The sequence below is a fragment of the Hyperolius riggenbachi genome, chromosome 4 (assembly GCF_040937935.1).
Source record: "Hyperolius riggenbachi isolate aHypRig1 chromosome 4, aHypRig1.pri, whole genome shotgun sequence".
NCBI classification, from domain to species: Eukaryota; Metazoa; Chordata; class Amphibia; order Anura; family Hyperoliidae; genus Hyperolius; species Hyperolius riggenbachi.
The window spans coordinates 258,385,129-258,391,128 of NC_090649.1; the positions used below are offsets into that span (position 1 = coordinate 258,385,129).

At 44.0% G+C, this 6,000-nt stretch overlaps 1 long non-coding RNA gene across 1 annotated transcript in view; it reads right to left on the minus strand.

Moving 5' to 3' along the window:
- The window catches only part of LOC137570698 (uncharacterized), a 57,025-nt gene extending 52,443 nt beyond the window's left edge, over positions 1-4,582 (minus strand). Inside the window, exon 1 of the long non-coding RNA XR_011031145.1 lies at positions 4,396-4,582. This is a non-coding gene — a long non-coding RNA (uncharacterized lncRNA). The remainder of the gene's footprint in view (positions 1-4,395) is intronic.
- Between the last annotated feature and the right edge of the window lie 1,418 nt (positions 4,583-6,000).

Below are 6,000 nucleotides of genomic sequence, written 5' to 3' on the forward strand. Positions count from 1 at the left end.
AGTCGTTCTGTGTGTCTGGGTGCTAACCGGAACAGTGGTTGTTGCTGGTAGCCCCTTCTGTTCTGTCTCCTGGGATCACGCTAACCACTTTTCGCTAGTGCTGGGGATCCTTCTGTTCTGTCTTCTGGGATCGCGCTAGCCACTTTTCGCTAGCGCTGGAAATCCTTCTGTTCTGTCTTCTGGGATTGCGCTAGCCACTTTTCACTAGCGCTGGGGATCCTTCTGTTCTGCTACTCTGTACCTGGATCGCACTCGCTTCTCGCTAGTGCTGTGGATCCTATCTCTCGCTTGTCCCAGTTTTCGTGTGTCTGTCTTGTCTGCTACGCTTGCTGGAGGCTCGGTAAGTTAACCGTTAAGCAAGCGTACGCGTCCTCTGTTTCATGTTTGTCTGTCAATGGTTAGTTAGGCGTGCTTGTCTCTATTGTGCTTATCATGTGGAGACCGCGCATAACCGCGTGCACTGTTGCGAATGAGTGCGGTGTCCGCGGTTAGCTAGCGTTTGTTATTTTCCTTGTTATTCTCATTGTATTATTTGCTGTGCCTTTGCTAACCTCGTATTCTGTTCTGATCTGCCTTGTGTCACGTCTGGCGATCGCACCTCTCGCGATCGCATTCCTATTTCATATCTGCTGTTGTGTGTGCGCGGTCGCGGGGTGGCGACTAGATTGGCGCACACACATACAATCTGTCCCTTTGCTCGTTCTCATTCGCAATCGCCTCTCTTGCGATTGCGTTCTGCGCTTCGTACAAATTCCTGTCTGGCATTTGTGGAGGTACAGAGGATTGGTTCCTCTGCACTCCCCAGTGCCATCTGCCGACAGGAATTTTCCCTCTACTGGTGCGTAGCACCTTTTGCTGGGTGCCTGCAAATATACGCTTGTGGAGGATTTCCGCCGTATCAGCGCACGCGTTGTGCGCTGATCACGGAGAAAGTTCCACAATCGTTACACTCCTGTATTGTTATTTTTGATCACTACCTCGGGGCGGGCGTGCATGCCTGCCTGCTGCCCTCCTTGGATGTGTAGTGGTAGCCGTTTCTCAGGCTCCACACCGGATTCCATCCCTCATTCCCCGGCCATTACCCGGGGTCACAATGGCAGACTTGCCCCGCCTCCACAGGATTCTCATTGTAGCGGTACTGAACAAGTACACAGCAAGTAGAAAATGTAATTTAAAAACAAGACGTAAGCTTTTTAACAATGCCATGGAAAGTTGAGAAGGAAGTCACACATTACCTGACATCACTGAGTGAGGAAGAGCAATCTCGTCATGTTGCGCAGTAGTCCAGCATGGCCGTCACTACACAAACAGCTGTTTGCGGTGCGTTACACAGTGAGTTTGGTGTGCCAGTGTGAAGCAGTACTGTAATTACACTCCCTGATTGATGTATACACATGCAAGATGTTTTAAAGCACGTTAGGCCTGCAATTTAGCATTCAATGTGATTTCTGACCTTAAAACGCTGCTTTGTGTCACATCCAGATTTTTCCCCTGGACTTTTGGCATGTATCCCACTCCGCCATGCCCCCGTCCAGGTGTTAGACCCCTTGAAACATCTTTTCCATCACTTTTGTGGCCAGTATAATTTTTTCTATTTTTCAAAGTTCGCCTCCCCATTGAAGTCTATTGCGGTTCGCAAACTTTTCCGCGAACCGAACCTTCCATGGAAGTTCGCGAACCCGGTTCGCGAACCGAAAATCGGAGGTTCGCGACATCTCTAATGATGATTTATGTAAAAATATGATTGTTTGTTTTTATTAAATTGTTCACCCTATCTTGAAGGCATCGTGCAAGAGAGCATTAATATATCTCATGGTGATAAAAAGCTGCAGTATGAGGCTGACAATTTTTTATGCAACCAGGACAAAACGGGACTATTCGTTACATTTTGTATTTGTTTTTTTTTCCCTTTAACAGCTTAACACAAACTGCTTGTATATAAGCATTCAGCTTGTGCCCCACTCGCTCAAACAGGACATACGTCAGTTGCGCATTGTGGGACTTTGGGGGGCAGAGGTTGCCCCAGGTGCACAAGGTGAGGGGTGGGACAGAGATTGATGAATGGAAACATGTGTTCCTTGAACCCGATGCTCCAGACAAGTTGACCAGCTGTACGCAGCAGACGTGGTGTGATCGGCGCAGTAAAGAGGCAGAGTGAGTAAGTGACACAGCGTGGGGAATAGGGGGGATCGGGTGGTGGTGGGGGGGTGGTACGTATAGCTGGCTAACCTATACTAGTGCACCTAAAGGTGTCTAACATACTGGAGGCACACAGAGTACTTAAAAACCTCCTAGTCAATATGTCTGACACTGTGTCGGGCATACTTCTTTCAGCTTGTTTTTCCTGCCTGAAACAGTGTCCTGCCTGAAACAGTGTACTGCCCAGGAGGTTAAACAGTATTCCTCATCTAGTTCTTTAACACGGTTTGAGAAAAAATAGGTTTTATAAAAAACAATTATCCTTGAAATAAGGGCGTTTTGAAGTAAGTGTGCAATTCTGGTTAATACGAAAGCACAATCTGAAATTGTCAAGAGAATGCAAAGCATTCACTATCTTTGCTAACCTAGAAATAAGTTGCTAAAAGTAACATAATAGGCTGCATAATGGTCTATGAAATTCTATATGGAATTAGACTTTTCCATTCTTTATGTATTTACATATTAAGATTATATTTAATTGGTAGATGACATGATTTAAGCATAAGAAAGACTGTTGCATTCATAATTAATTTGAAATTAAGAATCTCATTTATAATATATGTCAGAAGCAGTGAAATATAGAACATTCAACTAATGGTGCTCATAAAAAAGGGGTAGGTAAATCAATGTAATACAATTGAAAATATAATATCACTATAAATAAACATATGCATGTAAAGCCAAAGCCATCATTGTTACTTATAATTCTTTGAATAGGTTTATGCTTCGCAATATTGGCAGTGGGGATGGGCACAGCAGATCTAATGTGTCTATCCATTTCCATGTTGGTGTCAATTGCAATGGACATAAAAGGTTACCATTTATATGACATTTGACATGTAGGATGGAACTTTGTGGTTTGCTATCGCAACAAAGACGATGAACATGTTGAAAAAGGATATGCTGGAATGAATCCCAGATAACATATGATCTTTGAACATGTCCATTTGTCCACTGGTCTCCATGCATCTGCAAGACTTGTAGCCTTATTCTGCATTGTGGGCAGCCTCGGCAGACGCCCAAATTTAGCCTCATTGTGGTTATTCTTATGGGCGCCTATGGGGATGGCCAAAAATTGTCTTTTTGTTTTAATTCCAATGGATTGGCGAGGAATGGTGGGAGGCGTGTTCAGGTAAGCCGTGGGGGGGGGGTGAAAGAGGAACTTCAGTCTAAATAAACATGCGGTCATTAAGTTACATTAGTTATATTAATTAAATAGATAGGGAATATAATCTCTTAGCCACCCTGTTTTAAAAGAACAGGCAAATGTTTGTGATTTCATGGGGGTAGCCATCTTTTTGGTTGAAAGGAGGTGACAGGGAGCATGACACATAGTTCTAACTGTCCTGTGTTCTGATCATCCCTCCTAGCTGCACGCGCTAGGCTTCAAATCTTAAATTCAAAATAATAAAAAAAAAAACAAAGTTGCACCAAAACAGCAGAACGTAACAACAACATCAGAAATCACATCATGCTTTGCACAGCCTCAGGGGAAAAATGCCTAGACAGATTTATTTCTGATGGGGCGGAACTTAACTTCTATGCAGCTAAAAATGAGGCTTGGGTAAGAAAGACAAACGTTATGATGCTGTGAAACTGTTAAAGAAGCGCCAGCCTTTTCAGTGCTGCTGAGCAGATTTTTAGTCTGGAGGTTCACTTTAAGGTTAGCCATTGTGAGCATCAGTAGAGGGAGGGTAGAATATCAGTAAATTAATCGATCAGCTTTTCTGGGCACCCAATTTATAGGCGCCCTTTTGTTCATATATGCAAAGGCACTACATTAATGTGTGAGACTTCTTTTACCCATACATTGCTGAGCTTAAAGCAAGCACATCAGTGTAACACCAGAATTAAGGTTTGCACTAGTCATAGCAGCCTCATTATCATTGCAACGCCATAGCATTCTAGGCCTATGCAAATCTTCTTTCCTGTCATGAATCTATAAAAGGAGTCACCTTCCTTATGGTTTTTGATAGGAGGCTAGATAAGTGTACAATAATTGTCCACTCTTCACTTCAGAGATAATGTGGAGATCTTTATACAGACAATATGGCTCAGAATTAGTTCAGATTTGCCATACACTTTTTTTTTACTGTACAGGTCCACCGACTTTTTTTCCCAAGAAGCAGCGGCCTCTTCATCTTTCTTATTGAGAACCCAGGTGGCAACTTAACATACAAAGTGTAACGACTTTACCAGTTGTTGTCTCCAGCGAGTGCTCTGACAGTACTGAGCAGCTGCAGCAGGCTTCCTCTTCCTCTTTGTCCAGCGGCATCCCCAGCTTCCCTGCAGATGTGAGTCAGCATGTTGATCCTGGCAGTGTCCATAGGAGGACTCGTGCAGCTCAGAGCTGCCTTTATAGGCTCAGGAAGCGTGTTTGAGGTGTATCAGCTGACTGCTGACACTTGCTGCAGGGACGTCCCTGATTGGCCTGAATTTCTTGGAGGCTTGGCCTGTGATCTATTCCCTGTATATAAACTCTGGCTTGTCAGTTGCTCCTTGTTCAGTATAACTAACAGTTCATCTGTGTGCTATGGGCCTAGCTAGCTTCTTGTGTTACGTGATATATTGGTTCATTGCCCATATATAGGTATCTTAGTCAGTTGTTTGTTATTTTGCTAGTGTTACATTATATATTGGTTCATTGCCAATATATACTAGTATTATTTATCGTGATTTATTGTGTGTGATCTTTGCTTGTACCTGACTCCGCCTCTCGCCTTATCCTTCTGTACTTTTGCCTATCTGATTCTCGTTGTGACCTTTGCTCATTCCTGACTTTGCTTATTGCTCATCCCTCTTGTACCTCAGACATCTGATTCCTGGTTTGGTCTCGGCCTGTCTCTGACTACTCTTCTCCTGTATTCGCAAGTAATTAGTACTTGCAAAACAGTTCTTAGGTTTAGGGAGCCTCCTTTTATTATTTTCTTGCCATCTTGGTACTGGTCTCACCAGGTGAGAACTAGTCATATTGTTTTGTCTAGCTAGTGATGTTCCACTTAGCATTACACAAAGTTTGTGCTTATAACTAGAGATGGCCCGAACCTCCGATTTTCGGTTCGTGAACCTTTGCCAAACGTTCGATTCGCGCAAACTTTTGCGAACCGCAATAGACTTCAATGGGGAGGCGAACTTTGAAAACTTGAAACATTTATGCTGGCCACAAAAGTGATGGAAAAGATGTTTCAAGGGGTCTAACATCTTGAGGGGTGCATGGCGGAGTGGGATAGATGCCAAGAGTCCCGGGGAAAAATCTGGATTGGACGCAAAGCAGCGTTTTAGGGGCAGAAATCACATTGAATGTTAAATTGCAGACCTAAAGTGCTTTAAAACATCTTGCATGTGTATACATCAATCAAGGAGTGTAATTAGAGTACTGCTTCACACTGACACACCAAACTCACTGTGTAATGCACCACAAACAGCTGTTTGTGTTGTGACGGCCGTGCTGGACTGGTGCGCACCATGACGAAAGTGGAGGTGAGGGCGGCTTTCCAGCCCATATTGTCGCCAGGCTGAGGTAGCTGAATGACAGAACAGTGACTGTCCAGCTGATCAAATTTGGTCTGTCCACAATGAAGCAACAACGTTATTATCTTTGATGTGCCACTCCCCGAGACACTCATATAGCCGGCGGTCATTGCTTCATTGTGATACGCAAGCCCCTTCACCGCAGCAAGGTAATGATCACGAAGGGGAATGGGCACATGTACATGCCTTTTGTTTTCTTGTTGCAGCTGCACTGCAGCCAGAAAAATTAGGCAGGCATGTACACGCACCAGAAAAATTATTATAGCGCCG